General features: G+C 43.4%; 1 pseudogene; it reads left to right on the top strand.

Annotated features, from left to right (window-relative positions):
- The first annotated feature begins 3793 nt into the window (after nt 1-3793).
- Nucleotides 3794-4926, top strand: LOC111522733 (annotated as a pseudogene).
- The last annotated feature ends 6861 nt before the right edge of the window (nt 4927-11787 follow it).

The raw sequence follows: 11787 nt of genomic DNA on the forward strand, positions 1-11787 counted from the left end.
CACCCAAGCTGGAACACAGTGGCGCGATCACGGCTCACTGCAGTCTCGACCTCCAGGGTTCGGGTGATCCTCCCACCTCAGCTTCCCAAGTAGCTGGGACTACAGGCGCTCACCATCACACCCAGCTAATTTTTGTATTTTTTGTAGAGATGAGGTTTCACCATGTCGCCCAAGCTGGTCTCAAACTCCTGGCTCAAATGATCCCCCCACCTCAGCCTCCCAAAGTGCTGGGATTGCAGGCATGAACCATCGTGCGCTGCCTGCCACCCTTTCAATATTGCCATTCTCAGGGGCTCCACCCTCCGCCATCTGCTCACTGCATTCTATTTCAGTGTTTCCTAACTTAGAGGGGATATTTTCTCCCCTTTGAGAATGTGATAATGACTGTAGATCCTCTCTACAGAGTGGGGAAAAAAAACAACCAAACGTGCAATATTTTGCCTACAATTCCAGGTTCTTAACACAAAGCCTATTTTTCCTCCCTGATTTTAGTCTCACCCTAGCTTCTTCCCAATCTCTCTCTGACCCATAGCTCTCTTGACCCTCAGATGAACAGATCAATAGTCAATGCCAAGGCCCCTTTGTTCCGTCACCAAGCTCCCTAGAAGCAGAGTCTGTGTTGTTTATTATGAAGCTTCATCACTGAGCAGAGGGCCTCACTGGTAACAGGAGCTCGGCCACATGCTGAGGGAATGGTCACCTGTCATTGCCATCCCTCCTCCATCCTCTGCCTCACATCAGATCTCAACTGGCTCCTCACAGGTCCCCTCCAGGTCAGCTTCCACCTGGTAGCAGAGGCACCCTTCTGAAACACAGTTCCCTGTCTCCCCTGCTTGGAGTCCTTGAGAGTTCCTTGTGACTTCCAGGATAAAGGGCATCTCTAAAAGGGGTCCCCTGCTACTGCTCTTCACTGCTCAGCTCTCTCCAACACCCCTCAGCTCCAGCCACCTGGAACTCCCGAGGGTCTCACGTGCAGAGATGCTGTCCCTGCTTCCCATACTCCTGGGCCTGAAGTGTCTGGCCCCTCTCTTCTTGGCTTTGCTAATCCATACTCATCCTTCAAAACTCACTCAGGCATCACTATCTTTTGGGAAGCATGTCCTGCCTCACAGCTCTCAGTTACCAATTTTAATATTCCTCCACTGTGGATCCACAGTTCCCAAAGCACACCCCACACACAGCACTGGTCCCACGCTACATTGTATGTGGGAAGTCACTTGTCTGTTCCCTGCCTGAGGGCAGAGACCCTGTCTTATTTGCTTTGCCTAACAGAGCCCACAGTAGGTGCCTAATAATTATTTGCTTCATGAGGGACAGGATGAATACATCAGCAAGGATTATTCAGAGAAACAGAATCAATAGAGAGTATCTGTGTATATGTACCTAGATCTGTAACCTATCTATAATCTATATCCAAATATATACATAGAGAGAGGTAGGGAGAGAGACATTTATTTTAAGGAATTGACCCATGCAGTTGTGGGGGCCTAGCAAGTCTGAAATCTGCAGGGCAGGTCAATAGGATGGCAATTCCAGCAGGAGTTGTTGCTGAAGTCTTGAATTCAAAGGCAGTCAGGAGGCAGAATTCCTTCTTCTTTAGGGGACCTGTCTTTTCTCTTAAGATACTCAACGGACTGGATGACTCCCATATTTTGGAGGGTAATCTGCTTTACTCAAAGTCCACTGGTTTAAAAGTTAAGCTCATCTGAAAAATATTTTCACAGCAGCATTTTGGACTGGTGTTTGACCAAACAACTGGGCACTGTATCCTAGCCAACTGGACACATAAGATGAACTATCACAATGAGTAAACTTCTCTCTGAGCCTCAGCTTCTCCATTTGTAAAATGAAGAGCTATGAGAATATTCAAAGATTCCACTAAGGAATAATTATAATTAGATAACTTCTGGATTACACTTTATAATTTAATGCACTTTCACCATATTGTATCATTTAATTTCTATAACAATTCTATCAAGCAAGTTTGTTATTATCTTTTTTTTAGTTTTTTTCTTTCTTTTTTTTTTTTTTTGAGACAGAGCTTTGCTCTTATTGCCCAGACTGGAGTGCAATGGCGCAATCTCGGCTCACCGCAACCTCTGCCTCCCGGGTTCAAGCAATTCTCCTGCCTCAGCCTCCTGAGTAGCTGGGGTTACAGGCACCTGCCACCATGCCCGGCTAATTTTTTGTATTTTTAGTAGAGATGGGGTTTCACCATGTTGGCCAGGCTGGTCTCAAACTCCTGACCTCAGGTGATATACCCACCTTGACCTCCCAAAGTGCTGAGATTACAGGCATGAGCCACCATGCCCTGCCTTTACATTAAATTAATTAATTAATTAATTAATTAATTAATTTAGAGACTGAGTCTTGCTCTATCGCCCAGGCCACAGTGCAGTGGAGCAATCTCGGCTCACTGCAAACCCCGCCTCCCAGGTTCAAGCAATTCTCCTGCCTCAGTCTCTCGAGTAGCTGGGATTATAGGCGTGTGCCACCCCACCTAGCTAATTTTTGTACTTTTAATAGAGATGGGGTTTCACCCAGGCTGGTCTCGACCTCCTGACCTCAAGTGATCTGCCTGCCTTGTCTTCCCAAAGTGCTGGGATTGCAGGAGTGAGTCACCACAACCAGCCTATTTATTTTTTAAGAGACAGGGTCTCTGTTGCCCAGGCTGGAGCGCAGTGGCACCTACTTAGTTCACTGTAGTCTCAAACTCCCAGGCTCAAGCAATCCTCTCTCCTCAGCCTTCTGAGTAGTAACTGGGACTACAGGAGCGTGCCACCACACCTGGATAATTTTTTTGTATGTGTGGAGACAGGGCCTCACTAGGTTGGCCAGGCTGGTCTCAAACTCCTGGCCTCAAGTGATCCTCTTGTCTTGGCCTCCCAAAGTGCTGGGATTATAGGTGTGAGCCACCATACCCGGACTTTTTTTGTGTGCTCCTCACTTCCCAGTCAGTTGGGTGGCCGGGGAGAGGCGCTGTCTTCTTTTTTATAGCTGAGGAAACCAAAGCCCAGAGAAGGGAAGAGATTTGTTGGCAAGTGGAAGAATCTGGACTAGAGCCTGGATTTTCCAATTCCAGTCTCAGGCTGATCCTTCTGGGCCTGAAGAACCATCTTTGAAAGCTGAGGCCAGGAGGCAGTTGCTGGGAGCAGGAAGCTGAAGCAGGGGCAGAGGAGACCTCTACTACAGAAACTCAAGAGGAAAACCACAACAGCAGGAAGTCCAAGTGGGCCTGGTCAGGCCAACCTAGGAATTCCACGATGTAATTTCTCTTCTCCAATTGAGAGAATACAAGTATGGCCAGGGCTCAGCACCCAGTGTATTAAGGACTCCTAACTTGGGGTTCATGATAACTCATAAAAAATATGACAAAAGATACATTTTAAAGGTGGTCAGAAAAGCTGGGCCATTGATCTTTACTCACCAGGAGTCATGTAGCACTTACCATTGCCAGAATATTCTCTTACAAACCTATTCCAAAGCTATACCTTCATGGCTCTCCCAAAACAAAGCTGCAAAAAGACTTTCAGAGGAGAGATTAGAAACAGAGCAAGGCCTTCTAGTAAGATATTCTATTTATTTTGACTTGCTATTACCTCTGTCTACTTACAGGATTCCAGAGGAGCAAAGCTAAGTTTAACATTAAAACTCAGTGTTAATGGAGTAAGGAGTAGGGATTAGGGAGAATCTCAAACCAGAAAAACATCTGCAAGTCAACTCTGCAAAATCTGTCAAGAAGCTCTCAGTCCCATATTGAACTTGAGTTGGAAGAGGCAAGTCTGGTCTCAAAATGGAGGTAAAACCGCCACCTGTTGACCCCAGCCCGGCTCCAGCCGTCATCATCACTGCTGGAGGGAGGAGGGCCATGATCCAAATGAACCACAGCAGTTGAGAAAACTGTTTATTGGTGGTCTGAGCTTTGAAACTACAGATGATAGTTTAAGAGAACATTTTGAGAAATGGGGCACACTCACGGACTGTGTGGTAATGAGAGACTCCCAAACAAAACGTTCCAGGGGCTTTGGTTTTGTGACTTGTTCTTGTGTTGAAGAGGTGGATGCAGCAATGTGTGCTCAACCACACAAGGTTGATGGGCGTGTAGTCAAACCAAAGAGAGCTGTTTCCAGAGAGGATTCTGTAAAGCCTGGCGCCCATCTAACAGTGAAGAACATTTTTGTTGGTGGTATTAAAGAAGATACAGAAGAATATAATTTGAGAGAACTACTTTGAAAAGTATGGCAAGATTGAAACCACAGAAGTTATGGAAGACAGGCAGAGTGGAAAAAAGAGAGGATTTGTTTTTGCAACTTTTGATGATCACGATACAGTTGATAAAATTGTTGTTCAGAAATACCACATTATTAATGGGCATAATTGTGAAGTGCAAAAGGCCCTTTCTAAACAAGAGATGCAGTCTGCTGGATCACAGAGAGGTCGTGGAGGTAGATCTGGCAATTTTATTGTGGAGGAAACTTTGGAGGTGGTGGAGGTAATTTTGGCCGTGGTGGAAACTTTGGTGGAAGAGGAGGCTATGGTGGTGGAGGTGGTGGCAGCAGAGGTAGTTATGGAGGAGGCGATGGTAGATATAATGGATTTGGAGGTGATGGTGGCAACTATGGCGGTGGTCCTGGTTATAGTAGAGGGGGCTATGGTCATGATGGACCAGGATGTGGAAACCAAGGTGGTGGATATGGTGGCGGTGGTGGAGGATATGATGGGTACAATGAAGGAGGAAATTTTGGTGGTGGTAACTATGGTGGTGGTGGGAACTATAATGATTTTGGAAATTACAGTGGATAACAGCAATCAAATTATGGACCCATGAAAGGGGGCAGTTTTGGTGGAAGAAGCTTGGGCATTCCCTATGGTGGTGGTTATGGATCTGGTGGTGGAAGTGGTGGATATGGTAGCAGTAGGTTCTAAAAACAGCAGAAAAGGGCTACAGCTCTTAGCAGGAGACAGAGCAAGGAGTTGTCAGGAAAGCTGCAGGTTACTTTGAGACAGTCACACCAAACGCATTAGAGGAACTGTAAAAATCTGCCACAGAAGGAACGATGATCCATAGTCAGAAAAGTTACTGCAGCTTAAACAGGAAACCCTTCTTGTTCAGGACTGTCATAGCCACAGTTTGCACAAAGTGCAGCTATTGATTAACGCAATGTAGTGTCAATTAGATGTACATTCCTGAGGTCTTTCATCTGTTGTAGCTTTGTCTTTTTCTTTTCATTACATCAGGTATATTGCCCTGTAAAGTGTGGTAGTGGTACCAGGAATAAAAAATTAAGGAATTTTTAACTTAAAAAAACAACCTGTCAAGAAGCCAAATGTCCCAAGCACTTCATGATTGGAAAAGCCAATGGCTGGCTCTTTAACACTCCGTGGGCTTTCCCATTCTCCTGCATTTTCCTTCTGCCTAGAGGCTTTGTCGGAGAATCCATTTCCTTGCCTTTTTTTAGGATCTAGAGGCCACTGCATTTTCTGGCTCTTGGCTTCTTCAGTGTGTCACTCGAACCTCTTGCTTCCATCATCGTATCTCTTACTATTTTTTTTTTTTCGGGGGGGGACAAGGTCTCGCTCTGTCACTCAGGCTAGAGTGCTGTGGTGTGATCATTGTTCACTGCAGCCTTGAACTCCTGGGCTCAAGTGATCCTCCTGCCTCAGCCTCCTGAGTACCTAGCACTACAGGTGCACACCATCATGCTTGGTTAATTTAAAAAATTCTTTTTTGTAGAAACAGGGTCTTGCTATGTTGTTAAGGCTGGTCTCAAACTCCTAGCCTTAAGCGATCCTCCCTACTTGGCCCCTCAAAGCATTGGGATTACAGATATGAGCACATCTCCTACCTTTTTTTTTTTTTTTTTTTTTTTTAAAGAGACGAGGTCTCTGTTGTCTAGGCTGGAGTGCAGTGGCACAATTATAGCTCACTGCAGCCTCCAACTGCTGGACTCAAGCAATCCTCCCTGCTTAGCCTCCAGAGTAGCTGGGACTACAGGTACATGCCTCCACACCTGGCTAAATTTTTTATTTTTATCTTTGTAGAGATGGGATCTCGCTATGTTGCCCAGGCTGGTCTAAAAATCCTGGCTTCAAGTGATCCTCCTGCCTCGACCTCCCAAAGTACTGGGGTTACAGGCATGAGCCACCACTCCAGGCCCATCTCCTGGCCCATTTACTATTGACTTTGATCCTCCCGCCTCCCTAAGGGTCTCTGTGAATATACTGAATCCATCTAGATAACCCAGGATAATCTCTCTTCAAGATCCTTAATTTAATCACACACACAAAGTCCCTGTTGCTGTGTAACATCCACAGGTTCTGTGGATTATGACATGGACATTGGGGGCCATTATTCACCCAAACACAATGGGTAATGAGTACATGGGGGTTTGTTCTACTTTTGAATATGTCTGAATAAAAATTATGAAAGAAAACCTTTTTTTGACCCCAAGACCTGTTATTACCAGAATTTTGAATTTTTACTCCCTTAACTAGTAAAACTTCCTGAACATTTTCTGCAGTTCTTGTCTCCACTTCCTTGTCTCCCATTGTCTTTAAGCTACATCCAGTCAGGCTTTTAACTTTCATCTCTCCACCCAACCCAGTCAAGGCCACCAACTCCAACTCACCTCTTCTAATAGTCATTCACTACTCACTTCTTGTTGAAACATTTACATTTCTAAGTTTATATTAAATGCTCTCCTGGGTTTAATCTTCAACCTCAACATCTACTACTCTCTGCCTGATATTAAGTGTGGGAAGGATTGAGGCCCAGTCTCAGGCCCTCTACTTGTCTTTCTTTCTGTCTCTTGAATGTGCCAAACATTTCCCACCTTGACTTTTGCATGCTTCTTTCCTTCCCTGAAACCCTTCTCCTCTAGATGTATGCATTATCAGCTCCTTCTTATCATACTTCTCAAATGTCACTTCCCGAGAGGCCTTCTGTAACCCCCTAATTAAAAATCTAAATTAACTTTCCATAACTCCCAATATCCCATTACCCTATTCGATTTTATTTACTTATCGCTACGTGAACTTAGCTTCTTGATTGACTGTTCTGTTCACTTAACTTTGTGTCTGTCTCACCGTGTGCTCTTTAAAGGCAAATACTGTATTTTGTCTTGTTCATTGCTGAGTCCCTAGCACCTGGTACATGTTAAGTGTTCAACAGATACATGTTCAAATAAACTGATGAATGGCTGAGTTTTTTTAAAATGAATAAATGGGAAAAAAAATGGCCTGATATCAGATTCTTAAGTAATTCTCATAAACTAAAAGATTCTGATTCAGCCCGGGCATGGTGGTTCATGCCTGTAATCCCAGCACTTTGGGAGGCTGAGGTGGAAGGATCACCTGAGGTCAGGAGTTCGAGACCAGCCTGCCCAACATGGTGAAACCCCGTATCTACTAAAAATACAAAAATTAGCCAGGTGTGGTGGCAGGTACCTGTAATCCCAGTTATTCAGGAGGCAGGGGCAGGAGAATCACTTGAACCCAGGAAGTGGGGGTTGTAGTGAGCTGGGATTGCATCACTGCACTCCAGAGTGGGCAACAGAGCAAGACTCCATATCAAATAAATAAATAATAAATACGAGATTCTGATTCAATAAACATGGGTGGGGTCTAAGAATTTTCATTTTAACAAATACCACAGAAAACTCTGGGGCAGGGGTTCACAGAACATGCTTTTGAGAAACACTGATTTATTCATTTTTGTAAGCATTATGTAGGTAGGCAGCATAGTTTTAAAGAGGTATGAGGATTTTCAGAATTGAGTCACTGTGCAAAGTTCATAACGATTCAGTAAGTAAATTCTAAGAAGGCAGAAACAAATTCTAATTTTAAAAACCAGCCTATCCTCACATGTAAGTTACACAAACACACAAATTACCCTTTCTATTGTATACTGGTCATAAATTCTTAGCCTTCATCTCAGTCATGAAAACAAAGCCTAGACGTCTATAACTCTGTTTCAAAAAATGAACTGCTCAGACCAAAACAAGAAATATTTGTTTAAAGGAATCACCAGCAGAGAAAAATGTGCTTCTTGAAAAGAGGATTGAAGAAAATGAAATCTTAGCTTTAAAAGTATACTGTGTTGATAAAAGAGAAGTGAGTACAAGTTGCTTTTAAGGGGTAAATGTGGAAGGAAGATTTGCCTTCCACAGTGGTCAAAATGGGCGGATGTTTGAAGAGTAATTCCAGATGCTACTTGTTAACATGGCATCGCACCACAGGCAACAGTGGAGTCAGGTGGTGGTGGTATTGGTATGCATGAGGGGGTGATCAAATTAGACTCTGGTTTGATGAACAATACATGCCAACTTTGACAAGTAAAGCCAGCTGTTGATTGGCACTTGGAATTTGGCAAGGAGTGCTACTGTCCACTCAAATGATTTTTTTTTTTTTTTTTTCAAAGATGGAGTCTTGCTGCCTGTTGCCCAGGCTGGAATGCAGTGGCGCAATCTTGGCTCACTGCAACTTCTGCCTACTGGGTTCAAGCAATTCTCCTGCCTCAGCCTCCCGAGCATCTGGGATTACAGGCACCCACCACCATGACTGGCTAGTTTTTGTATTTTTAGTAGAGACGGGGTTTCGCCATGTTGTCCAGGCTGGTCTTGAACTCCTGTCCTAAAGTGATCCGCCCGCCTTTGCCTCCCAAAGTGCTGGGATTACAGGCGTGAGGCACTGTGCCCGGCCTCAAATGGTATTTTAAAACTCTACTTTGTTACAGAGAAAATCAATCTACACTGTATTTGCTTTTTCATTTTATAAATGTCAGAAATCAGAGCTTTTGATATGATCCTGGGTAATGGCCCACCTTTACAGAGGTAGTACCTTGCCTAGCTCAGAGTAGCAATTAACACATACTATATCTAAGGTCTACCTTTATTAAAATCCTGGTTAAACAGAAAACCACAGACTGCATGTTCTTACTTATAAGTGGGAGCTAAACACTGAGTACACATGGATACGAAGAAGGGAACCACAGACACTGGGTGCCTGTTGACAGTGGAGGGAGAGGATCGAAAAACTACCTATTGGGTACTAACTATGCTTATTACCTGGGTGATGAAGTAATCTATACACCAATCCCCTATGAGACGCAAGTTACCTATGTGACAAATCGCCACAAGTACCCTTGAGCCTAAAAGTTAAAAAACAATAAAAATAATGAATAAATAATAAATAAAATCCTGGTTAAACTCCAGAGCACTTGCAAATGTCAAACTAACATTGTCAATTTCTTGAGGTATTTTCTCCCTTCCTTTTACTTGCCAGTAACTCTTGCTTTTAGCTCACGTTTTAAAGATGAATATGGTCTAGAGCAGTCCTGTCCAGTAAAAATATAATGCAATCACAAATGCAAGCCATGAATGTGATTTTAAACTTTCTAGTAGCCATATGAGAAAAATAGAAACAGGTGAAATTATTTTAAGTTACCATTTTAACATGTAACCAGTATTTCAAAATGGAGACATTTTTCTTTTCTTTTTTTTTTTTTTTTGAGATGGAGTCTTGCTCTGTCACCAGGCTGGAGGGCAGTGGCGTGATCTCAGCCCATTGCAACCTCTGCCTCCCGGGCTCAAGTGATTATTGTGCCTCAACCTCCTGAGTAGCTGGAATTACAGGCACTTACCACCATGCCTGGCTAATTTTTTGTGTTTTTAGTAGAGACAGGGTTTCACCATGTTGGCCAGGATGGTCTCGATCTCCTGACCTCGTGATCCGCCCGCCTCGGCCTCCCAAAGTGCTGGGATTACAGGCATGAACCACCATGTCCCCGACCGAAACATTTTTCATTCAAACTTTTGGATACTAAATCTTTGATATCCGATATCCAGTGTGTATTTTATAGCACATCTCAATTTGGACTAGCCACATTTCGAGTATTTAATAGCTACATGTAGCTAGGAGCTACATATTGGACAGTAAAGGTCTAGAGTGTGTAGTCCACAAATTAGAGGCACTTTCAAAATATTTCTGCTCATAGACAATGTACCTGATCACCCAAAAACTTACAAGATGAATGTTGTTTTCACGCCTGCTACCACAACACCTATTCTGCAGCATATGGATCAAGGAGTAATTTCAACTTTCAGGTCTTATTATTAAATACGTTTCATAAAGCAATAGCTGCCATAGATAGTGACTCCTCCAATGGATCTGGACAACGTAAATAAGTAAATTAAAAACTTCTTGGAGTCCAGGTGAGTGGCTCACGCGTATAATCCTAGGACTTTGGGAGCTGAGGTGGGCAGATCTCTTGAACCCAGGAAACCAGCCTGGGCAACATGGTGAGACCTCATCCCTACAAAAAACACAAAAATCAGCCAGGTGTGATGGCATGTGCCTGTAGTCCCAGCTACTTGGGAGGCTGAGGTGGGAGGACCACCTGAGCCCAGGAGGTAGAGGCTGCAGTGAGCTGTGATCACACCACTGCACTCCAGCCTGGGCAACAGAACAAGACCCTGTCTCAAAAAACAAAACTAAACTAAACTTTTCCTCCTGGAAAAGATTCACCATTCTAGATGCCATTAAGAACATTTGTGATTCATAGGAAGAGGTCAAAATATCAACATTAGGCCGGGTGTGGTGGCTCACTCCTATAATCCTAGCACTTTCGGAGGCTTAGGCATGGATCACTTGAGATCAGGAGTTCAAGACCAGCCTGGTCAATATGGTGAAACCCCATCTCTCCTAAAAATATAAAAATTAGCCAGGCATGGTGGCATGTACCTGTAATCCCAGCTACTTGGGAGGTTGAGGCAGGAGAATCACTTGAACCAGGAGACAGAGGTCGCAGTGAGCCGAGATCATGCCACTGCACTCCAGCTGGGGCCACAGAGTAAGACTCTGTCTCAAAAAAAAAAAAAAAAAAAAAAAGTCAACATTAACAAAGGTTTGGAAGAAGTTGAATCCAACCTTCATGGATGACTTAGAGGGGTTCAAAACTTCAGTGGAGGAAGAAACTGCAGATGTGGTAGAAATAGCAAGAAAGCTAGAAGTGGAGCCTGAAGACAGGACTAAAATGCTGCAATCTCATGATAAAACTTGAAAGGATAAGGACTTACTTCTTATGGATGAGCAAAGAAAGTGGTTTCTTGAAATGGAATCTACTCCTGGTAAAGATGGGACCATTATTGAAATAACAAAGGATGGAGAATATTACATAGACTTAGTTGACAAAGCAGCAGCAGGGTTTGAGGGGACTGACTCCAATTTTGAAAGAAGTTCCATTGCAGGTAAAATGCTATCAAACAACATCGTGTGCTCTAGCAAAATCTTTTATGAAAGAACAGTCAATCCATGTGGCAAACTTCATTGTCTTATTTTAAGAAATTTCCACAGCCATTCCAACCTTCAGCAACCACCACCCTGATTAGTTAGCATCCATTCACCAACAAAGGAAAGACCCCCCCAGCCACCAATGAAACGACTGGAACTTGCTAAAGGCTCAGATAATTGTTAGCATTTTCCTTTTTTTTTTTTTTTTTAGCAATAAAATATTTTAAAATTAGGGTATGTACTTTTTTTTGTTTTTTGGAGGCAATGCTATTGCATATCTAATAGACTGCTATATAGTATAAACATAACTTTTATATGCACTAGGAAATGAAAAAGTCTGGTGACTCACTTTACAGTGTTTGCTTTACTGTGGTGGTCTGGAACCAAATCTGCAGTATCTCTGAAGTATGCTAAGCTGCCTTGTTAGTTCACCTGGCCTTCCATCCCAAACCAACGTGTTATTTCCTGCAGCTCCAATCTATAATCCACAAGCAGAAC

The sequence above is a fragment of the Piliocolobus tephrosceles genome, chromosome 1, assembly GCF_002776525.5.
Source record: "Piliocolobus tephrosceles isolate RC106 chromosome 1, ASM277652v3, whole genome shotgun sequence".
NCBI lineage: Eukaryota > Metazoa > Chordata > Mammalia > Primates > Cercopithecidae > Piliocolobus > Piliocolobus tephrosceles.